Here is a 25,850-nt window from a genome sequence, read left to right as displayed (position 1 = left end):
TCTTTGTTGGTCCTTCAAAAGTGAAGCATACTGTGTAAGTTCAAGAAGGTCAGTGAAATGTTCGGAAGCATCAGAAAGGATGCTGAAAACCAAAATAGAAACGTTATCCTTAACACCATAAGTCAGTGATGTGTCCACACTTATTTGGTCCTTTTGGTCCCTGCCCCCTGAGAAAAGACATAATGAAGCTGAAGAAAATCTTCAGGAAATATAAAATGATCAAGGGTATATATGTGAGTTATAGGGGGAGTAGGGTGCCATAAGAGAGTTTTAAAGGAAAAAAAAAATGTGTTCAGGCTAGAAGTATAATAGTACAAAGTTTCTACTAGCTCCATGCCGGGGGGGGAGGGGGAGGGCACTATAAAAAAGCAAGTAAAATAGGGTACTGTGGACAGGAAAGGAAATGTATTTGCTATTTATTTATTTCCTAGTGTAAATTGTTGCATTTAAGAACTAATTTGAGTCTTTGCTGTTCATCTGAGGCTGGTTTTAAGATAATTATCTTGAAGTTGCTTTAAGCCATCTCCCTAAGGTTAATGTTCTCATGCTTCTGTTATTCATAAAAGGTCAATATCACCTGAGAAGAGTGTTTGGGGCTTTAGTTTCTAAGTGTATAGCTCAGCAGGAGAGCAGTGTGTGGTACAGGTGCTATACTGATTAAAATTTGCAGTCCCGTCCAATTAGGGCATTAGATAAGGGAAGCTTAAAGGTTTATTGCAGTGGTTTAAAAATAATGTGTAAAAGCTTAAAATACAAGATATTCATAAGCATGCCTCTCTGAATGAAATAGGTTAGAGAGTGAAGGGCTGCACATTTTTGTCCTCCTTTCTCTCCCTATGACAGCCCCTCACATATTTCTGCAGTCCTCTAGTGCTCAGAAATGCTAATGGATGAAAGAAGGTGAAGGGATTAGCCAAGGAATATATGTGCATAGCTCTTGGATACAGACAATAGTGTGATGGTGGCCAGAGGGAGGTGAGGCTGGAGCTGGGTGGAGGTGGGCAAAGGGGGTAAAATGGGGGACATCTGTAACAGTGTCAACAATAAAAATAAAGTAAATAAAAGACACACTAGAGAACAACTGACCAGACTAATGAGGACCTTGCACTCGAAGCCTCATCCTGTACCTGTGGCTGCAGACAATCAACTACTCCCAGCCACAGGGAGCAGTAGCCCCAAGCAACACACAGGAGAGGAACTGGCCAGGTGTAGTGGGAAGAGTACTGCTTTAGAGCAGGAAACATAAGATCTAGTTTCGATTTTTAAGCTATTGCCATATTAAACAAAGCAGCACACTCTTCTATTCATGTTTCATGATTTATTCTGCTGGGTCAGTATATTGGGCATTTATTTATTTTCATTCACTGAACATGTATTTAGTCTTACCGTGTGTTTGTTACCTTGCTTTGTATTTCAGTTTGAAAGAAGTGCATTATATGACTTAGCAATGCGTTGTCAATCACCTTTAAAATGTTAGTTAGAGAGTTCCTCATGAGGGGGCATTGTGGAATTCATCATAATTCAAAAGAGCAGATTTCAAACTTTCTATTGTAACCATCTGTAAGAATATATTTTATGTAATGACCCACTATATACACATACTCAGTGATTCATTAGAGCCAACGTATATATGGTGCATTCATTCACTCTGAATGGTTCAGTTCTATTCTCTTCCATCTATCTTGCTCTATTGCATTAAAAAGAATGATGGAGAGGTTGAAAGTTTGAGGGATAAATAGATGGATCACAGAGGACTTTTAGGACAGTGAAAATACTGCATGGTACTATAATGATGAATACAGGTCACTATACATTTCTTTTACTTACTTGTAAATTATTTTTTTAAAAGTTCACATAGAATATAAACACCAAGAGTAAACTCTAATGTGAACTATTGCTTTTGAGTGATCATGACATGTCAGTGCAGGTTCATCAATTGTAAAAAAAAGTACCACTCTAATGGGGGGGTATTTATAATGGGGGAAACTATGCTTATGAGTGCAGTGGGTATTTTTACCTTTCTCTTAATTTTGCTGTGAACCTAAACAGCTCTAAAAATAAAGTCTTTTAATAAAATTTAAAAATAAACAAAGAAAATCCTTGTTTATAAGTTCAATATCTGAATTTTTTCAGAGTAGGTGTCCATTATTTTCTCTTAAGAAAAAAAGAATGCTGGAAGCAGTTGATTTAATGACTAAAAATGGGGTCTCTAGTTTAGAAAAGGCTGGTTTGGCTTCTCGCACACAGCATTTCCAGTCTTACTTCTTTCCTTCATAAATTTTGGGTGTTTCTACTTATTGGGGTGATTATTTTGTAAGTTCTATAAATGTGTAATCACTATGCTGTACACCTGAAAATAATATAATATTGTAAGTCAATTGTAATAGAAAAATTTAAGAATAATAGAAATTTGAGCCCTGGCCCATGTGGCTCAGTTGGCTGGGTGCACCAAAAGGTCACCAGTTCGATTCCTGGTCAGGCCACAGGCCCAGGTTGTGGGTTCAGTAACCAGTCAGGGTAAATACAAGAGGCAACCAATCAATGTTTCTCTCTCACATCGATGTTCCTCCCTCCCGCTATCTACCTTCTTCTCTCTTTAAAATCTATTTTTAAATATTACAAAAATATTAATAAATTGGGGTGTTTTCTGTCCCTCCGGCTATTTACTCACAGATTTATCAGTTAAAGTTTACAAATTGCTAGTCACACTCATGCTATGTGGTTTTAATTAGTTTGATTCTGAGGACAAAAATATTTCCATTATCTCCATCTACCGATGCAGGTGTTGGAATCTCCACTTGCATTAATGGCATGGCACAGCTGGGACCAGCAATGAATAAAGCACAATTCCTTCTGTTGAGAAGCTCACAGTCAGTAGGCAGAAGCAGACATAAAAAAGCAGATAAATTTCAGTTAAAAAAAGTGTAAATACTGTTACAGAGATATTAACAAGATGCAACTGAAAAGACAGAACAACTAATTCTGTCATGGAAAGTTGGGGAAGATTTCAAGAGAAGAGTTATTATTTAAACCAAGTTTGAAAGGAAGAGTAAGATTTTGCCAGGTCACAAAGAAACAAGGATGTTCGAGGAGGATATAATTATATGGCATTACATGTGAAAATGCATACCGTCTTTGCTATCCTGGGGCCTAGTTTGATGCTCACCCTCTAAAATCATCTCAGTGTGAAACTTAGAGTTCTATGCTAATGAATTTAATCCACCATTATACTTTATCCAATTGTTGATGTAACAAGTTATTATGTTTCTTGATATTTTGCACAAATACATGATATCTAATATCATTCCAGTTTACTACGTGCATCCATTTTTAAAGGTATGGGTTAGAAATGCCAACTGCATCTGAAAGAAAATATAAACGACTTTTGTCAAATATTTGAAAAAAATTATTTTAATTAACTGGACAGTTAAAATCTTATAATGGATATTATTTAATCAATACATATTAATGAATAATATTAATGAATAATATTAATAGTAATTAACATTTTGTTAACCTTTATTATGTGCTAAGCTCTTTACATATATTTATCTTAATATTAATGTAATCTTTACAACAATCTTGTAAAGTAGATGCTATTGTTATCCTTATTTAACCAAACCAAAGATAGAGAAGCTCAGAGAGACTGAGTACCTTGCCTCAACAAGTTAATGAGTAGCAGAATCTTAACTCTGGAACTTGTGCTCTTATTTGCAAGTGGAATTCAAAATCCAATGAAGGACAGAAGCTTAAAAACAAAGTACAAAATCAGGTCAGAAAGAGCTGCACAGGAATTTGAATCTGGGAGGCAAAGGGTGACCTGGAGTTCTTGGCTTTCGAGGTGAAAAAAAATTCAATTAAAAATGCATACAAGTGGCCCTAACAGGTTTGGTTCAGTGGCTAGAGCATTGGCCTGAGGACTCAAGGGTCCCAGGTTTGATTCTGGTCAAGGGCTTGTACCTTGGTTGCGGGCACATACCCAGTAGGGGGTGTGCAGGAGGCAACTGATCAATGTTCATCTCTCATTGATGTTTCTGACTCTCTCTATCCCTCTCCCTTCCTCTCTGTAAAAAATCAATAAAATATATTTTAAAAATGCATACAAGTGCATAATTGTTAGAAAGGAGTAATTTAAAACTGAAAATAGAGGGGGGAAGAAATCCAGAGTTTGTATTAAGCAGAGAAATAGCCAGTCACTAGTTCCATACCAGAAACTGGGATTATAGGGAGAAATGTGAGTATTCCTTACTTTGTTGAAGGGAAAGTATTATAACTTTAGGAAAAAATGATAGAATTGTCAAAATGCAACAAATTTAAAATATACATCTTTTTACTTTTTCTATGATATTGTCAAATTCATTTTTTCCCCTCAAAATGAGAAGAAAAACTAATCATTGCAGCATCAACGTAATTCCTGACCTTCCTTCATACCTTTGTTTTTACTATAAAAATTATATATGGCCATGATGAAGATTTCAAAGATAGCAGAGGAGTGGGAAAATACAAAGTTTAAAAATACTATTCTGACACTTCCTTCCCCAAGGGTAGCAATCCTAAAGGCTTGTTTTTCAAATACAAATTGTTCAGCACTTGTTTTCCTTATTGGCATATCCAGGTGAAGAATGTACAGATCCATGTCACTTTTAGTTGCTGAATAGTTTTCTATATAGAATGCTGGGGTCCAGCCCCAGTGGGTCCAGGGGTTCCCCAAGGTGTGGACGGAGTCAGCGAAGAAAGAATGACACAGGGACAGCGTTCAGTTGATCAGCAGCCTAGCCAGGATCTCTAGCCAAGTTCTGGTTTGGATCTCCAGCCAAGTTCTGCTTTGGATCTCCAGCCAAGTTCTGTCGCCAGGTTCTAGTCAGGTTCTCTTGCCAGGTTCTATCCAGGTTCTCTAGCCATGTTCTGTCCAGGTTCTCCAGCCAGGTTCGGTCGCCAGGTTCTGTCTAGGTTCTCCAGCTAGGTTCTGTAGCCAGCATCTCCTGCCAGGTTCTGTGTAGGATCTCTTGCCATGTTCTCTCGCTAGGTTCTGTCTCTAGGTTCTGTGTTCTGTTGTCTTGTTACATCTGTATTTATACCAGTTGATTTTAATCCTATCAATCTCTATTCGAAAGGTTAGGGCATTTCTTATCTCCATTCCAGGGAGTAAAGATTATGTAGCTTAAGCATGATTGTTCATAGTTAAAGTGATTAACTACCCGCCTGGCACTTAGTTAAAGGGTTTTATTCCCTCCCTAACTTCAGGGGGAAATCCCTACCTGGGAAAACAACCTTTCTCGGAGAGGTGACCTTGATTAAAACACATAGCGCCAAGAAGGTGAGCAAACATATTAAGAACAGTATGCCATATACATCAGGTCCCTTGAAACATATGCTGTGCAGATGTTTCTTCCCTGCAGCGACTGTGTCAAGCAGCAAGGATGGACCGGCTCCCGGCAATAGTACAGATCACAGTTAATTTAGCAGCCCCTAATTGATGGCCAATAGCCATACTCATTTTACATTTTGATTAATATTATAAAATTGTGCTCCAAAACAATTACATCAATATTCACTCTTAGTAACAAAGTACAGAAATGCCTCTTTTCCCACTTAATCATGCAAGCTGACTATTATCAAACTTTTTTTTCAATTTAAAAGATAAAAGTGGCTATGTCTTTGCATTTTGAAATTATAAGTACTGTATGGTTGTTTTTAAGGCATCTGTTTTCTAGTGACTGTGCTTTCATATTTCTATTTGGTTGTTTTACTTTTTCTTATTGACTCTAAATAATAGAAATAGCCTTTTTCCATGCACACGATTTTTAAAAATATATTTTTATTGATTTTTAGAGAGAGAGGAAGGGAGAGGGAAAGATAGAAACATCGACTGGCTGCCTTCTGCATGGCCGGCAACGCAGGCATACACCCTGACAGGGTTCAATTCCCAGTGACCTCCTGGTGCATGGGTCAGTGCTCAACCGCTGCACCACCACACCAGCCAGGTTTTACACAAGACATTTTCAGTGTATGTTATGGAGGCAAACTTATAAAAGCCTGACTCATTGAATGACAGCAGAGCTATGTCCAAGATGTAGTGTAGAAAAATAAGTCAGTGTGACAAATTTCTTTGAAATTCCATCCTAGGCTATAGGTTACTTTTTGGATTATAGGATTAACATGAAACTAATAACAAAAATGACTTCACTTCACTAATTATTTAATATTTCACTATAGTTTAACTAAAATTCATTAGCAGAATGCCAGAAAACCTATAATCAATGACGGTTTCATCCTTTTCACCTATACATGTATGCAGAAGACTTTGGAGGAGATATTTGCTACCAGCTTTTTTCCATTGCAGTCAATATCTTTATGCATTTTCAACTTCAGTATCTACACAATTTGCAGCTGACAATCATGGAAACTAATATAATAGGTAATTACATATTATCTCACATTACAATTCATATTATTCCTATAGTGAAATATATATATATATATATATATATATATATATATATATATATATATATATATATATATGACTTTAAAATAAAATACAGTGTGTTTAGCTCTAAAATTCAGTTTTCTTTTAAAAAAGAATAGTAACAACAGGTAAAGAAAATTGGCAAGTTTTATGTCACTTAAGCCCAAGTATGGTTAGCCTCATCAACACCAACTCCACTGTTTGCCAAAGTCAGCAAATTTGAGGGCAAACCCAAGGGCATGCATACCTAGGCATTTATTTGGGTTACAGCAGTCCTTGGGACTGGATTTGGGTAAGTGATTGACCAGAAAATGCCAGTGTATTCTCAATAGTCTTTTTTTTCTGGCTGCTTTTAGATTTTTTTAATGAAATGTTTAGAGCAATTTATGATGTGCCTTAGTTTACCTTTCTTTTTTAATAAAAATGAATAATGGCTCAAAGTTACTAGTTGTCTACTATGTTTTTCTTTTTTTAAAAAAACAAGAGGAAGGGGAAGAGAGATGAGAGAGAGAGAGAGAGAGAGAGAGAGAGAGAGAGAGAGAGAGAGAGAGAGAGAGAGAAGAGGGAGAGACATTGATTGATTGCTACTCATAAGTGCTGGACTGGAGATTGAAACCATAACCTTGGTATGTGCCCTGGCAGGGAACCAAACCCACTGGCCATGGCAGTTTACCTTTCTTTATGTTTCCTGTGTTTCATGCTTCCATTTTATTATATCTGTGGGTTTATATTTTTCATCAAAACCTGAAAAAATCTGGATATTTTTACTAAAAAAAATCATTTTCAGCCTATCTCCCCCCTCTAGGGACTCTAATTAAACATATATTAGGCCTCCTTGAATAATTCCATAGTTCACTGATGCTCTGTCCATTTTAATTATATTCTTTCTGTGTCATTTGAATAGTTTCTAGTGCTTTGTCTTAAAGTTTATTAATTTCTTTGTCAATGTCTTCTCTGTTATTTTATCTCCTCCAGAATATTTTCCTTAGAGATTACAGTTTTCATCTCAAATATTATATTCTTCATGTTCAGAAGATCAATTATTCACATCTTTGATGTTTCTAGTTAACTTTTTGAGCATGCAGAATACAGATATAACTTTGATGATGTCCTTGTTTGTTCATTCTAATGTCTATGTTAGTCTTGGATGAGTTTCAAGACTGATTTATCTCCTTGTTCCAGGTTGCATTTTTCTTCTTTGTCTGACTCATAGTCTATTACTGGATAATAGACATTTGAGAATTTTATGTTGTTGAGTGCAGGATAATTTTGTATACTTGAAATGTTTTTGAGTTGTATTCAAGGATGCAGATTGGTTACTTAGATACAATTTTATCCTTTTGATCTGTATTGTTAAGTTTTGTTAAAAAAAAAGACAAGTGCTCAAAATAACAGCTTATTATTTTGCTAGAGGCCCAGTGCACAAAATTTGTGCATGGGAGGGGGGTCCCCTCAGCCCAGCCTGTACCCTCTCTAATCTGGGACCCCTCAGGGGATGTCTGACTGCCAGTTTAGGCCCAATCCCCGGCAGTCGGACATCCCTCTCACAATCCTGGATCGCTGGCTCCTAATTGCTTACCTGCCTGCCTGCCTGCCTGTCTGGTCTCCCCTAACTTCCCCTCACTGGTGGCCTGATTGCCCTTCAATGCCTCTGTATGCCGACCTGATTACCCCTAACTTCCCTCCCCCCCTGCCAACCTGGTCACTCCTAACTGACCCCCACTCCTGGCCTGGTTGACCCTAACGGCCTCCCCTGCAGGTCTGTTTGCCCTCAACTGCCCCCCCCCTGCTGGCCTGTTCTCCCCCAACTTACCACCCCTGCCAACCTGGTTGCCCCTCATGCCACCCCCCCACCACCAGCCTGGTGGCCCAATGCAGCCTGTTTGTTCAGTCATTTGGTCATCCCTCACTAACCCCCCTGACAGCCTGGTAATAGGCAGCCATCTTCTGAGGGCATGAGGGTTAATTTGCGTATTATCTCTTTATTGTATAGGATTTCTAGGAAGGAAAGCTAATTATTCTCCACTACTGAGGGAATACTCTTCTGAGTATTCTCCTGAATGCCTCACAAATTATGAGGTTTTCAAGTCTGGCTGGTGGGAACAGGCAGTAACTGATAGAAAATTTAAAATCTCTAGAAAAATCATAAAGAAGAATTTTTGAAAAAAAATATCTAAAATACCACTTATCATTGACATTATTGTTTGCTTTCTTCTAATGTTTGAGAACTGCAAATTTAAAAATTAAATATCACATAATAATACAGTTTATTTTCATGTGTTTTTTTCACTTAACATTATTTAAATAGTCTTTGATATACCTAATTCTAATAGCCACATACCATCACATGGCTATATCATAATTTATTACACCACTTTATTATGGCTAGACAGTTAATTTGCAGAGGAAAAAATACAGCAAATGTCCTTGTGGAAATTATTTAGAGAACACTGTAGATATATCCTTTAGAATAAGTTATTAGGGGTGGAATGAAAGAAACACATTGCCAAATTCTTTTCTGGAAAGTTTATGTGACTTATACAGCCACCAGTGTAAATCTGCTTCATTACACTATTACCAAATATTGGGCATTTTTTTTGGTATTTCTCAATCTTATTACAAAAAAGCATTGATTCACTTAAGTTTTTAAATTTATTATCTTTTTATCTTTTTTATGGTTTAAAGTATTACAAATAGTAGTACAGATCCAGAGACCAGCTACTAACCTGGCAACAATGGCTCTCAAGCAGCGCGACTACGTGAACTCAGAGGAGCCCTGCTTCTCCCCACAGAAAGCAGATCCAAGCAACATCGGCCTCCTGATCACCACACGCTCTCTCTGAAGAACAGCTGCTGTGTGTGAAGCCTCCCTCCACCAGCCAGAAGAGCCACAACAGCTGTGAACAGCACGCATCAGAGGACCTGATACCAACAGAGGAGCAGCTGCTACCAAAACCGCGCAAGGAGCAACCACAGCCCAAGGAGCCACTGCCACCTAGGGAGCAGCCACTGAACGACTCAATAACTATATATGTCAGTGAGATCAAACATGGGTAGACAAAGAAATCCCCAAAGGAAAGAAAAGGAGGACTCGCCAGAAAAGCAGCTAAGTGATACAGAGGCATGCAACATGACAGAAAAAGAATTCTGAATAAGGGTCCTAGAGTGCATAAACCGGATGGAGGAAAAAATCGACAACTTATGAAAGAAGCAAGAAGAAACAGATGAAAAAATCAATAACATATTCAAGAAGCTAGAAGAAAGAGATGAAAAAATCAACAACTTAAGTAAGACCCAAGAAGAAATGAAGAGCAATATAGCTACAATAAAAACACCATTGAAAGTATCAACAGTAGACTAGGAGAAGCGGTAGAACGAAATATTGAATTAGAAGACAAGGAAGCAAAACACACCCAAACTGTACTGCACTTGGAGAAAAAAATTAAAAGGCAGGAAGAGAGACTAAGGGAGCTTTGGGACAACGTGAAATGAAACAACATACGAATAATAGGGGTTCCAGAACAACAGAAAGAGGAACAAGGATTAGAAAACCTATTCGAAGAAATAATATGAGAAAAATTCCCTGAGGTGAGGAAGAAAAAAGTCACACAAGCCCAGAGAGTCCCAAACAAGGTGAACCCGAAAAGACCCACACCAAGACACATCATAATTATCATGGCAAATGTTCAGGACAAAGAGAGAATCTTACAGGCTGCAAGAGAGAGACGGAAAGTTACATACAATGGATCTCCCATTAGATTATCAAATGATTTCTCAACAGAAACACATCAGGCCAGAAAAGAATGGATGGAAATTTACAAAGTGATGCAAAGCAAAGGACTGAATCCAAGAATACTCTATCCAGCAAGGCTATCATTCAAAATTGAAGGGGAAATGAGAAACTTCACAGACAAAGAAAGGCTAAGGGAGTTTATCACCACCAAGCCAGCAATGCAAGAAATGCTAAAGGGACTGGTGTAAAAAGAAGAAACAAAAAGCTCAGAAAGAAAACAGCCACACAAAAAAAAGAAATGGCTACAAACAAGAACCTTTCAATAATAACTTTAAACAAAAACGGACTAAATGCACCAACCAAAAGACATCGAGTGGCTGAATGGAAAAAATTCATGACACATACATTTGCTGTCTACAAGAGACCCACCTCATTAGAAGGGACTCACACAGACTGAAAGTGAAAGGATGGAAAAATATCTTTCAGGCAAATGAAAAGGAAAAGAAAGCTGGGGTAGCAATACTTATATCAGACAAAATAGACCTCAAAGTGAAGGCCATAACAAGAGATACGGAAGGCCACTTCATAATACTAAAGGGATCAATACAACAAGAAGATATAACCCTGGTAAACATATATGCACCCAAAGGAGTAGCACCCAAATACATAAAAAAAAAACTCCTGGAAGATATCAAAGGAGAGATCGACAACAATACAATCATAGTAGGGGACTTTAATACACCACTGACATCACTGGATAAATCCTCTAGACAAACACTCAGCAAAGAAATAGCAATTCTAAATGACTCACTAGATCAGATGGACTTAATTGACATCTTCAGAACGCTTCACCCCAAAGCCACGGAATATACATTCTACTCAAGTGCTCATAAGACACATTCAAAAATAGACCACATATTGGGTCACAAACAAAGTCTCCCCAAATTCAAGAAGATTGAAATCATGCCAAGCATCATCTCAGACCACGATAGCATAATATTAGAAATAAACTACAATAAAAACAACCCAAAATACTCAAACACTTGGAAGCTGAATAGCATGTTATAAAATATAGATTGGGTTACCAATGAGATCAAGGAAGAAATTAAAAACATCCTGAAAACTAATGACAATGAAAACACAACAATCCAAAACCTATGGGACACAATGAAAGCAGTCCTGAGAGGGAAGTTTATAGCTCTACAGGCCTATCTCAAAAAAACAAGAAAAAATGGTAGTAAATCATCTAAGTTTACAACTCAAAGAATTAGAAAGAGAGCAACAAAACAACCCCAGAGTGAGCAGAAGGAAGGAGACAATAAAAATCAGAGCAGAAATAAATGACATACAGACCAAAAAAACAATAGAGAAAATCAATGAAACCAAGAGCTGGTTCTTCGAAAGGATAAACAAGATTGACAAACGTCTAGCCAGGCTCACCAAGAAGCAAAGAGAGAGGACCCAAATAAACAAAATGAGAAATGATAGGGGCGAAATAACAATAGACCCCACAGAAATACAAATGATTGTTAAAAATTACTATGGACAGCTCTACTCCAACAAAATAGACAACCTGGAGGAAATGGACAAATTCCTAGAAAAATACAACATTCCAAAACTCAATCAGGAAGAATCTAAAAATCTCAATAGGCCAATAACTATGGAAGAAATTGAAGCAGTCATCAAAAAGCTTCCAGCACCAGACTGCTTCACAGGGGAATTTTACCAAACATTCAAAGAAGAACTAAAACCTATCCTCCTCAGACTATTCCAAAAAATTCAGGAGGAAGGAACACTTCCAAGCTCATTATATGAAGCCAGCAACACCCTAATACCAAAACCAGGTAAAGACAACACAATGAAAGAGAATTACAGGCCAATATCCCTCATGAACATAGATGCCAAAATCCTCAACAAAATCTTAGCAAATCGTATCCAGCAGTACATCAGAAAGATCATACACGATGACCAAGTAGGATTTATCCCAAGGATGCAGGGATGCAAGGTACAATATCCGCAAATCAATACACATGATACATCACATAAACAAATTTAAAGAAAAAAACAACATGGTCATATCAATTGATGCAGAAAAAGCATTTGACAAAATCCAACACCCATTTTTGATAAAAACTCTCAGCAAGGTGGGAATAGAAGGATGATACCTCAACATAATAAAAGCCATATATCACAGGCCCACAGCCAACATCATGCTCAATGGAAAAAAACTAACACCATTTCCCCTAAGAATAGGAACAAGACAGGGATGCCCGCTCTCACCACTCCTGTTCAACATAGTACTGGAAGTATTAGCCAATGCAATTAGACAAGAAGAAGAAATAAAAGGCATCCAAATTGGAAAAAGAGGAAGTAAAACTGTCCTTATTTGCAGACTACATGATATTATACATACAGAACCCTAGAGACTCCATCAAAAAACTACTAGACTTTATACATGAATTTGGCAATGTAGCAGGATACAAAATTAACCCTAAGAAATCTATGGCATTTCTATACACCAATAGTGAACTGTCAGAAAGGAGATTACAAAAACAATCCCATTTACCATCGCACCAAAAAAATTAAGCTACATAGGAATAAACTTAACTAAAGAGGTAAAAGACCTCTACTCAGAAAACTACAGGTGGTTGACAAAAGAGATCGAGGAAGACATAAACAGATGGAAGAACATACCGTGGTCATGGATTGGTAGGATCAACATCATTAAAATGTCCATACTACCCAAAGCAATCTATAAATTCAACGCACTTCCCATTAAAACACCAACAGCATACTTCACAGATCTAGAACAAACTCTCCAAAATTTCATCTGGAATAAAAAAAGACCCCGAAAAGCTGCAGCAATCCTGAGAAAGGACAAAGTAGGTGGGATCTCAATACCAGATATCAAGTTGTATTACAAAGCCACTGTTCTCAAAACTGCCTGGTACTGGCACAAGAATAGGCATATAGATCAATGGAATAGAATAGAGAGCCCAGAAATCGGCCCGAACCAATATGCTCAATTAATATTTGACAAAGGAGGCAAGGACATACAATGGAGTCAGGATAGACTCTTCAATAAATGGTGTTGGGAAAATTGGACAGATATATGCAGGAAAATGAAACTAGACCACCAACTTACACCATACACAAAAATAAACTCAAAATGGATAAAGGACTTAAATGTACGACGGGTAACCATAAAAATTCTAGAAGAATCCAAAGGCACCAAAATCTCAGATATATGCCGAAGCAATTTCTTCACTGATACAGCTCCTAGAGAAGTTGAAACTAAAGAGAAAATGAACAAATGGGACTATTTCAAAATAAAAAGCTGATGCACAGCAAAAGAAACCATCAACAAAACAACGAGAAAACCCACTGTGTGGGAAAACATATTTGCCAATGTCATATCTGATAAGGGCCTAATCTCCAAAATGTATAGGGAACTCATACAACTTAACAAAAGGAAGATAAACAATCCAATCAAAAACTGGACAAAGGACCTAAATAGAAACCTTTCAAAAGAGGACATTCAGAAAGCCAAGAAACATATGAAAACATTCTCAAAGTCACTAATCATCGAGAGATGCAAATCAAAACAACAATGGGGTACCATGTCACACCGGTCAGACTGGCTATCATCAACAAATCAACAAAGGACAAGTGCTGGAGAGGATGTGGAGAAAAAGGAACACTTGTGCACTGCTGGTGGGAATGCAGACTGGTGCAGCCAGTATGGAAGACAGTATGGAGTTTCCTCAAAAAACTAAAAATGGAACTCCCATTTGACCCTGTGATCCCACTTCTAGGAATATATCCCAGGAAACCAGAAACACCAATCAGAAAGGATATATGCACCCATATGTTCATAGCAGCACAATTCACCATAGCTAAGATCTGGAAACAGCCTAAGTGCCCATCAGTAGATGAATGGATTACTACACGATGGAATACTATGCTGCTGTAAAAAAGAAGGAACTTCTACCATTTGCAACGGCATGGATGGAACTTGAGAGCATTATGCTAAGTGAAATAAGCCAGTCAATGAAAGAAAAATACCACATGATCTCACTCATTCATGGATAATAGTGACCATTATAAACTTTTGAACAGTAATAGATACAGAAGCAGAGCTGCCTCAAACAGAATGTCAAAATGCAGCGGGATGGCCGGGGAAAATTGGGGGGCAGGAGGGAGGGGTATAAGAGATCAACCGAAGGTCTTGTATGCATGCATATATGCATAACCAATGGACATTGGACGCTGGGGGGTGGGGGAGGCCAGGGGATAGTCAAGGGCGGGGGAGAAAAAAAAGACATATATGTAATACCCTTTTTAATACTTTAAGCAATAAAAAACAAACAAACAAACAAACAAAAACAAATAGTAGTACATTTGTCTCCTTTTCCCCTCATTGACCTCCCCCAAGCCTCCCTCAAACTCTGGCACATGCTCTCACACTCCTCGTATCTGTGTCCATTGCTTATGCTTATATGCATGCATATAAGTCCTTTGGTTGACCTCTTACACCCCCCAACACTCCCCTGCCTTCCCACTGAACTTTGATCATGTGTTCCATGCTGCTTTGTCCCTGTATATATTTTTGTTCATCAGTTTATGTTCTTTATATTCCACAAATGAGTGACATCATGTGATATTTATCTTTCTCTGAATGACTAATTTCACTTAGCATAATGCTGTCCAAATCCATCCATGCTGTTGCAAATGGTAAGAATTCCTTCTTTTTTACCACAGCATAGTGTTCCATTGTGTAGATGTACCACAGTTTTCTAATCCAATATCTTCTGATGGGCACTTAGGGTGATTCCAAATCTTAGCTATTGTAAACTGTGCTGCTATGAACATATGGGTGCATAGATCCTTTCCGACTGGCGTTTCTCTTATCTTGGTATATATTTCTCGAAGTGAGATCACTGGGTCAAATGGAAGTTCCATTTTTAATTTTTTGAAGAAATGCTATACTCTTTTCCACAGTGGCTGAACCAGTCTACATTCCCACCAGCAGTACAAGAGGGTTCCTTTTTCTCTGTATCCTCTTCAGCACTTGTCATTTGTTGATGATAGCCATCCTGACAGGTATCAGATGGTATCTCATTATTATTTTGATTTGTATCTCTCGGATGATTAGTGACTTTGAGCATGTTTTCATATGTCTCTTGGCCTTCTGTATGTACACTTTCAAAAACTGTCTATTTAGGTCCTCTGCCCATTTTTTGATTGGATTGTTTAATCTTCCTTTTGTTAAGTTGTATGAGTTTCCTGTAAATTTTGGAGATTAAACCTTCATCAGAGATAACATTGGCAAGTATGTTCTCCCATTCAATGATCTTTCTTGTTGTTTTGCTGATATTATCATTATTATTATTATTAGTAGTAGTAGTAGTAGTATTTGCAGTGAAGGACCTGTTATTTTGATGTGGTCCCAATTTTTTTTTCTCCTTAGTTTCCATTGCTCTAGGAATTGTATCAGTAAGGAAATCTATGGCTTTCTTATACACCAATAATGACTCACAGAAAGATAAACTAAAAAAAAAAATCCCATTTACAATTGCAACAACAATAACAACAAAATTAAGATACCTAGGAATAAATTGAACCAAGGAGGTAAAGGATCTGTACACAGAAAATTACAGGATACTGAAAAAACAGATAGAGGAGGTCATAAACAAATGGAAAAATATAATATGTTCATGGATTGGTAGAATCAACATCATTAAAATGTCCATACCATCCAAAGGAATCTACAAATTCAATGCAATCCCCATTAAAATACCAACAATATACTTCAAAGACCTAGAACAAACTTTCCAAAAATTCATCTGGGATAAAAAAGAAACCCCAATAGCTGCAGCGATCCTGAGAAAGAACAAAGTTGGAGGGATCACAATACCAGATATCAAGCTACACTACAAAGCAACTCTACTCAAAACATCCCGGTACTGTCAGAAGAACAGGCATACAGACCAATGGAACAGAACAGAGAACCCAGATATACACCCAAGCCATTTTTCTCAATTAATATCTGACAAAGAAGGCAAGAGCATACAATGGAGCTAAGACAGTCTCTTCAAAAATGGTGTTGAGAAAATTAAACAGATACATGCAGAGAGCAGTGGTTCTCAACCTTCTGGCCCTTTAAATACAGTTCCTGGGGACGGAAGATGGTGGCGATATAGGCAGACGTGTCCCAGGTCGTGTCCCGGAGAAAATGGAGTGAGCAGCTGAAACTAGTAACACCCACACCAAATTGGCGAAATTGCTCAGCTGGTGAGAGGGTTTGCAGCTGGGAAGAGCAGAACTCCCCTGGAAAGGTAAAAAAAAAAAAAAAAAAAACAGGGATTTGGGCAGGAAAGTTTGCCAGACCTCTGAGCCCAGAGGGTCGGAGGGAGACCGCATGGAAGACAGCCGCGTCCCTCGGGACAGGCACAGCCCCTGACTGGGGGAAAGGAGAACCGCGGGATTCCTGGCGCCGCCAGGGAAATTGAGAGCTGGGTTCTGTGATCACAGAGGACTGAGCCTAAAGGGGGCAGCCTGAAGAGCTGACCTGACCATGCAGTCCCGGTAAGAGAAGAAGCTTACAGAAACCAAGCCTTCCCCGTTTCCATGGCCAGCGTTTGTTTGTTTGTTTTCACTGAATCCTGTTCATGGGACATTTTGGATACAGACACTCACCTGTGCTGAAGAGAGGGAGAGTGTGCGGAGGAATGGAATCTGGGGAGAGACTGGGGAGAGAGGGGGAGCCAGGAGAGGTGGCAGTGAATTGAGTGCTGAGACACCCCTGAGCCCAGGACTGGGGCAGCCATTCTCTCCTGAGAGTGAGGCTCCTCCCCCCAGCCCCCAGGCAAGGAGCACAGCCACACCCAGATTCCACCCTGTAGGAGATCAAGGATTAAAATAACCTGATCAGTCCCTGGGAATTAACAGGGTCTGGCCTATAGAGGGATTTTCAATCCCAGCAACAACATAGCGCCGGTAACTAACTATTATGCAGTCAGCTCTGGGCAGTGAACTTCCACTGGACAGAGAGGCCCTATAGCCTCAGAAGCCAACCCCAGAACACTGCCACCCAGAGGCTGACCTAAAAACTGACTCTTTGCTAAACACAAAATAAGGCAGTCTGGGAAATAAATGCGGCCTGCTTTAAAATAAGGACTGTGGTTTACAACACAGAGGAACAGTATATCGCAGGGAAACTCAACACTCTCCTGAATACCTGGAAGGTCTAAGGCCAGCCACACTGAAGAATAGAAGAACCGAAGGACCTTCACTACTGCAATTTTTTTTTTCTTTTTTCACTTTTTAACTAAGAAACCAATTTTTTTCTTTTTTTTTCTGTTCTTTTTTCTTCTTCTTCTTTTTCCATCACCTGATTTTACCTGTTTAATTACTACCTTCTTATTTTTAACCAGTATTATTACTGCTACCATTTTACCATTTTTTAAAGTGCCATTTTATTTTCTCTTTATTTTATTTTGGGATTAGTGTTCTCCATTCTATTTTCATCATTATATTATTGGTTGTTTCTAGTTTGCATTCATATCCAGGGAGCTGTTGCTGGAATTTGTTGGGATTAATGGCTGTTCTTTAGGAGTATTCTCCTCATATATAAAGTCTCTTCCCCTCTTCCACTTCATTCTCTCTTTTCGCTCTTTTTTTTTTCTTTTCTCACTTTTATTTTCCCCCCTCCTTTTTCCCAATTTCATTTTTGCACTCCTTTTTTTGGTCCCTACTTTTCTTTTCTTTTTCCTCTTTTATCTTTTTCTCTTCCTTCTTCCTTATCCCCTAATGCTCTTAATTTAGGTGGTCACCTTTATTTGGGGTTATTAATATCGTGAATATATTTGTGTATAGTGCCTGGTACGTGGTGCCTTGTTGTGGTGTATTTTGTGCCTTTAAATCAACGTAGCAGATCCAAGCAACAGCAACCTCCTGAGCACCACATCCTCTGCTGAGGAACAGCAGCTGTACGTGAAACCTCGCCCCAACAGCCAGAAGAGCCACCGCAGCTGTGAACAGCACCCACCAGAGGAGCTGCTGCCAACTGAAGAGCAGCTGCTACCGCAACCGCCCGAAGAGCAACCACAGACCAAGGAGTCACTGCCACCAAGGGAGCAACCACTGAACGACTCAACGTCTAGATATGTCAGTGAGATCAAACATGGGTAGACATAGAAACCCCCAAAGGAAAGAGAAGGAGGACTCTCCAGAAAAGCAGCTAAGTAATACAGAGGCATGCAACATGACAGATAAAGAATTCAGATACATGCAAAAAAAAGAGAAAGAAATAAGGAAGGAAGGAAGGAAGGAAGGAAGGAAGGAAGGAAGGAAGGAAGGAAAGAAGGAAGGAAGGAAGGAAGGAAGGAAGGAAGGAAGGAAGGAAGGAAGGAAGGAAGGAAGAAACTAGACCACCAATTTACACCATACACAAAAATAAACATAAAATGGACATAAGAGTTAAACTTAAGATTAAAACCATAAAAATCTTAGAAGAAACCATAGTCAGAAAAATATCAGACATATTTTGTAGCAATATCTTTATTAATAGAGCTCCTAGGACAGGGGTGGGCAACCTTTTTGTGAGTTCGTGCCAAAACCAGCAAAATCTCTGACTCAAAATTCTTCTGCGTGTCAAGCTTAAGTTTTTGAGAACATGTTACACCTACTTGATATCTGTTAAGGTGTACGTATGTGAAGAACCTTGAAGAAATAATAAAATTCATTCAAGCATGAAAAACACAGTATATGATGATGAAAAATACATTTATTTTTTAATGTATACATGTACACTGATAGTCCAACAAAAAACTTTATGACTCTGTTTGATGTTATCAGTGAGACTTTTGCTGCTGCATCACTGATGACAGAGATTTTACACCAGGTTAATATTTCATGACCTTCAGAGATATGCACGAGCTACTACTTTCATCCGTCAGGCTACTCCTATTATGAGACTTAACAAAATTCATCACTGAGAGCAAAGATTCACAAGCGTATGTGGATGAAAACATGGAGAGTAACGCTGTCGCAAAGTTTTTTTAAACAGAAAAAATTTTCTGCAATGGTATTCCAAGTCCTCAATAGTTCGTTTCCACTATTGAAATTGCTCTTCCCCTCTCTCGTCAATCCATGTCTATGGTCTTTAAGATAACTTGTTATGTAAAATTATTTACTTATCTAAGATGCACCTACACTGAATTTATCTGAAAAATAAAAAAGTCGATATTAAGAAAAAAATTGTAAATGGAAGATTATAAGAGAGGGTTTCACGTGCCAGGAAAAATTACTGGCATGCCATGTTTGGCACACATGCCAGGGGTTGCCCACCCCTGTCCTAGGACAATGGAAACTAAGGAGAAAATAAACAAATGGGCCTACATCAAAATAATAAAACTGTACCTCAAGAGAAACCATCAACAAAACAAGAGAGCCCACTGCATGGAAGAACATACAGTATTTGCCAATGTTACATTCAATAAAGGTTTAATCTCCAAAATTTATAGGGAACTCATATAATTTTAAAAAAAGGAAGATAAAAAAATCCAATCATAAAATGGGCAAAAGACACTACATAGACACTTCTTGAAATCCGACATACAGAAAGCCAAGAGACATGTGAAAAAAATGCTCAAAGTCACTAATCACTGGAGAGATGCAAATCAAAATGACAATGATACCATCTCACACATGTAAGAATGGCCATCATCAACAAATCAACAAATGACCAGTCCTTGCGAGGTTGTGGAGAAAAAGGAACCCTCATACATTGTTAGTGGCAATGCAGACCAGTGTAGCCACTGTGGAAAACAGTATGGAGTTTCCTCAAATAATTAAAAGTGGAAATCCCATTTGACCCAGTAACTCCACTTCTAGAAATATATTCCAAGAAACACCAATCAAACAGAATGTATACACCCCTATTTTGATAGCAGCACAATTTACAATAGTTAAGATTTGGAAACAGCCTAAGTGCCTATTATTAGACTAGAGGCCTGGTGCACAAAAATTTGTGCACTGGCGGGGGGGGGGTGGTCCCTCAGGCCCACTTGTGCTCTCTCACAGTCTGGGACCCCTCAGGAGATAACAACCTGCTGGCTTAGGCCCACTCCCGGATGACAGAGGGCAGGCCCAATCCCTAGGTGCCTGCCCCGCAGCCCCTGGTCGGGCTCAGAGCAGGGCCGATTGGGGAGTTGGGGCGCTGCCCCCTGTCATGCACAGAGCAGGGCAGATCAGGAGGTTCCAATGCCACCCTCAGTCACGCTCAGGGTAGGGCCGATTGGGGGGTTGGGGCACCGCCCCCTGTCACACTCAAGACAGGGTCGATGGGGAGGTTGGGGCACTGCCCCCTGTCACCCACAGAGTAGGGCCGATCAGGGGGTTGAGGCACTCCCCCCTGTCACACTCAGGGTAGGGCTGATGGGGAGGTGGCGGCTCCATCCCGTCACACACAGAGCAGGACCTATGGGGGGGTTGGGGCGCCGCACCCTGTCACACATAGAGCAGGGCTGATCAGGGTGTTGGGGAGCTCCCCCCTATCAGGCACAGAGCAGGGCCGATCAGGGAGTTGAGGCACCTTCCCCTGTCACGAACAGAGCAGAGAAAATAGGGAGGTTGTGGTCCCGTCCCCTGTCACACACAGAGCCACAGGGTGATCAGGGGGTTTGGGCGCTGCCCCCTGTCACACTGCTCCAGGGGCCAGGAGGCCTCACTGCTCCGCTGATCCCAGTGCTGGGAGGCCTTGCTGCTCCGCTGATCCCAGTGCTGGGAGGCATATTACCCTTTTACTATATAGGATAGAGGCCTGGTGCATGGGTGGGGGCCGGCTGGTTTGCCCTGAAGGGTGTCCTGGATCAAGGTGAGGGTCCCCACTGGGGTGCCTGGCCAGCCTGGGTGAGGGGATGAGGGCCATTTTCAGGCTGGCGGGTGACGGAAGCTCCCAACCTCTCCTTTTTTCCTTTTTTTGTTACTCTTGGATTTATTTACTTCTATGGCTGTCACTGGAGCTGAGAGCCAGCTTTAGCTCAGACCTCGGCTGCTGAAAGCAGGTTTCTGGACTTTGTTTACCTTCTCTATTTGAAATTTTGTTGCGACTCCAGCTCTGAGATCCCAGCTGACTGAAAGCAGGTTTCTGGGGTTTTGTTTAGCTTCTATATTTGTAACAATGTTTCTTAGAGTGCAGCTCAGACACAGGCGAGGAACCTTGGCTTCCTCCATCACTGGAGCAAGCAAGCCTCCTTGTTCGTGTCAGTTGCCTGGCTGCCGGCCGCCATCTTGGTTGGCAGTTAATTTGCATATTGCCCTGATTAGCCAATGGGAAGGGTAGCGAAGTTACGGCTAATTACCATGTTTCTCTTTTATTAGATAGGATGATTTGGTTAAAAACCTGTGAGATATCTACACAATGGAATACTACACTTCTGTAAAAAAGAAAGAACTCTTACTGTTTGCAACAGCATGGATGCACCTGGAGAGGATTATGCTAAGCTAAATAAGCCAGTTGGAGAAAGATAATATCACATGATCTCACTCATTTGTGGTATATCATGAAGAACATAAAGTGATGAATAAAAATAGATACAAAGACATAGAAGCATTGAACAGACCTATAAATTAAGAGTGAAATTAGGTGACGGGGTTGGTAAGAGATCAATGAAAGGACTTGTATGCATGCATATAAGCATAACCAATGGACACAGACAGTTGGGGAATAAGGGTATGGTCTTGGAGGAGGAAGCAGAAGGGGAGAGTTTATTGGGGGGAATAGGAGACATGTAACACTTTCAGCAATAAAGAATTTAAATAAGGAATTCAAGATGGTGGCCAACTTGATAGCAAGCTGCAAGATAGTGTGTGAATGAGAGAGTGAAAGGAGAGTTTGTGGTTGTGCGGGGAGTGTCTGTATTTGTGAGTAAGGGACAGCTATATTCCACAGGACTGTTGGGGACTGGCAGACCAGGCTCCCTGGCTGTGCAGCCTCTACTACTGCTGAAATCTCTCCCAGAGCAGCGAGCTCTGCCACAGAGACCACACCATCTTGAAAGGGAGAGTTGATGCGATCAGAAGCCCAGCCTTACGTTCAACTGAGGAGATCTCAGATACCTCCTGGGACCCCAAAACCACAATGACCAGGGACCAGCTGCCTCAGCTGCAAACCCATGAATACCGAAACTCCAGCCTCCCTGGCCACAGGCACCTAAAAAGTTTGTGCAGGGGGAGACAAGGTTATGGCCAAATACAAGGACAGATCCTGTGCCTTCTCACAGAGCAGATAGAGGGACAGCTGAATCGAACAACACCCACCTGGAATTGGTGAATTAAACACAGCTGGTAAGGCAGTCTGTGGACAGCAAGGTCAGAGATTACCTAGAGACAGGTGAGATCTGGGATCCAGGCTGGAGGGAGAAACACACCCAGCAAGTACCAGAGTCTCAGAGGGAGACTATGCCCCACAAAATCTGTGCCCCTTGGGGTCAGTGTAGCCCTCAAATATGGAAGAGGGTCCACAGGGCTGCTGGCAGAGGGGGACTCTAGATCTAAGCCCACAGCCATGGGAGACTGTGCTCAGAAAGGCAGCCTGAAGTTCTATACTGGCTGCACAGTGCTAGGGGGAGAAAGATGCCAGTTGGCCCTATTCCTTTGTCTTTTTTACGTCCTTGATTTTGCTTGCTAAGCCCAGTACATAGGAACTTATAATTAAAAACACTCACCAAGACTGCAAGGGAAAGTTGTTTTTGTGGAAACTGAGGATCAGATAAGGAGAGACAAGCAGGAAACCAGCTGTGGGTCAGTCTGTCCCTCCAACCTAGTATTAAGTGCAGCAGGTAAAGAAGAGTCTAAATAAAAGGTTGAAGGGCCATTTAGTCCCAGAAACTAATACATAAACAACACCACCCAAGGTTGTGTCAGAAATTGACTCTTGTATAAATACAACTGAAGCCAGGCAGAGAAACAAAATGAACAGAAGGATCCCACCTGCTTGAAAACAAGGTTGTGGCTTATGACACAGAGGAACAGTAGATCGCAGGGAACTTCAACACTGTGCTGACTATGTGACAGGAAACAGACATGCCAGACAGAATAGTAGAGAGTGGTCTTAAACCAGTCCTCAGGGGTTATTGAAGCACCATTGACGTGAATAGCCTTCACTACTTCAGTTTTTATTTTTTATCTCTTACTTAAGAAACTAATTTTTTTCACCCTTCATTTTACGTTTTTTATTATGATATTTTTATTTTTTATTTATATTATTATTACTATTATTTTACCATTTTTAAAATTTTATTTCATTCTTTTTTATTTTATTTTATTTTTGTATTAGTGTTTTACATTCTATTTTTCTTTTTCTTTTAGCATTATTTTACTCTATCTCAATTTTTCTTTTATGCCAACACTCTCTTGCTCACTTTTACCCTTTTTCATCCTATTTCTTGTACCCTGTTCCTGCTTTAGTTTATCTCTATCCTTTCTTTTGATTCCATGTTAAAAAATGATCTTACTCATATGTGTAATTTCCTCTCCCCTGCTCCAAGTCCATGCACACTTCTCTCTTCTCTTTCTTCACTAGCCATTTTTTTTCTGTTCTGTCTTGTTGTTTCTTTGATTTTTCTTTAATTTGGTATTTTTTTCTGTTTTTTGTTTTTGTTTTTTTTGTGTGTTTTTTGCTTCTGTTTTTCCTCTCCTCACTTGTTCTCTTCTTCTACTAATACCTTAATTAGTTCCAGTCATCAACTCAGACTTATCTACTCTCTTTTCTCCTTTTCTAAAAATAGGTGAATACATGGATATGTAGAATAAAGAATGGGAAAGATTATGTATATATATTAGTAGCCTTGAGCAGGAATTTGTGTGCCAGTAGCTTTCTGTGGGGCCTGGCTGCTCCACACCAGCTGCCCAGAGGCTCTCCACAGTCCAGAGGCCCATCCACAGCCGGGTGCATAATGATTGTCTCATCTCCAGGGCGATGATGCAAGTGTTTCGTGCCCTGGCCTGGCCAGAGGCCCATCTGTGCCCTCCTCTCTGGCCAGGGTGGAATGCTTGCCTTGTCACTGTGGCAATGAAGCAAGCATTCCGCCATGCTGCTCACACTACCCGCTTTCAGAGGCCACCCTCCCATGACTGGGGGACTCCGGCCAAGCTGAGAGAACTGCGCATCGTCATCTTGTGACTATGGGCACCACCATCTTTGTGACGGAGTGATGGTTAATTTGCATATTACCCTTTTATTACATAGAATATGTACCCGATATAATGAAGATGTGATATGCAAATTGACCCTCACTCCTTCACACCATCACAAGATGGCTTCACCCACAGCGGGTGCAGGGTTCTGTAACACAAGATGGCTGCACCCACAGTGGAGGTGGGATTCCCATAATGAGTGATCAGCAGGGACCTGAGGCTACGTGGCACTGATCCATGCCTGGGGACCTGAGGCTGCACCCCGTGCCTGGTGGGGCTTGATGGGGGACCTCAGGTTGTTCCCCCCACTTGGTGGGGCTTATTGGGGGACCTCAGGCCACACCTAGCACACCAGAACTGGGTCGGGGGACCTGAGGCACACCCCCAGTGAAGCAGTGCTTGATGGGGGATCTCAGCCTGCACCCCCCACCACAAGCCAGGGGACCTGAGGCCATGTTCCCCACCTTGGGGCTGGGCTGGGGGGCCTCAGCCCATGCTCCCTTCCCCAGGACCAGGCCAGGGGACCTGAGGCTTCACCTCCCGCCTGGCAGTGGGCCGGGGGACCTAAGGCTATGCCCTCCACTCAGCAGGGCTTGATTGGGATGGGGCTGGCCAGGTCTGGATCTTGCCCCATGGGGATGGCATCAGCCGGGTCTGGGTCTCACGTGTTTTTGAGGTGCATGCAGGTGGGCAGGGACTTGACTCTAGATCCTGCATCATGCCCCAGATACATTTTACTAATTTTCTTTAATCTCTAACACTTCTATTATAAAGGGCAAATAGCAATATTAAATACTTCCTCTAATTAATTCCCTTTTAAAGTGCACAAATTTTGTGTTCTGCAGAACTGATATATATATATATATATATATATATATATATATATATATATATATATATATATAATATACATATTTTTATTTTTTCTATTTTTTCTATTTTATCTTTTACTTTTCTTCTTATACACTCATTCTCTTTCTACCTCCTCTATACTGAATCATTGCCATTTCTCCATTCATTCAATTCCTTGACCTTACCTTCCAGAAATAAGCTATGCCTCTTCAGATACATCTGGGTATTTGTTGTTTGCATTTTTTGGATTAGTTGTTGTTTGTTGTTTGCATTCTTCTCTGGGTGTTTGTTGTTTGTAATTTTTGGATTAGTTGTTGGTTTTTAGGAGTTTTCACATACATATATTTCCCCATTCTTTTTTTCTCTTTCTTTTCTCTCTTAATTTTTTTCTTTCCTCAATATCATTTTTGCCCTATTTTCTCTCCCCTAATTCTCTTTTCTCTGGTGGTCTCCTTTATATGGGGTTATTGGTATCATGAAAGCATTCATGCTTTGTGCCCTCTGTGTTGCGTCTTGTCAAGTTGTATTTTGTGCCTTTAAGTCAATGCATTAGAGGGTGAGCCACATAAACAGACACCCAGGGAGGAGTGAAAA

Source organism: Myotis daubentonii, chromosome X, assembly GCF_963259705.1.
Source record: "Myotis daubentonii chromosome X, mMyoDau2.1, whole genome shotgun sequence".
NCBI lineage: Eukaryota > Metazoa > Chordata > Mammalia > Chiroptera > Vespertilionidae > Myotis > Myotis daubentonii.
The sequence above is the reverse complement of the archived record's forward strand: the minus strand, read 5'-3'. Positions refer to the sequence as shown.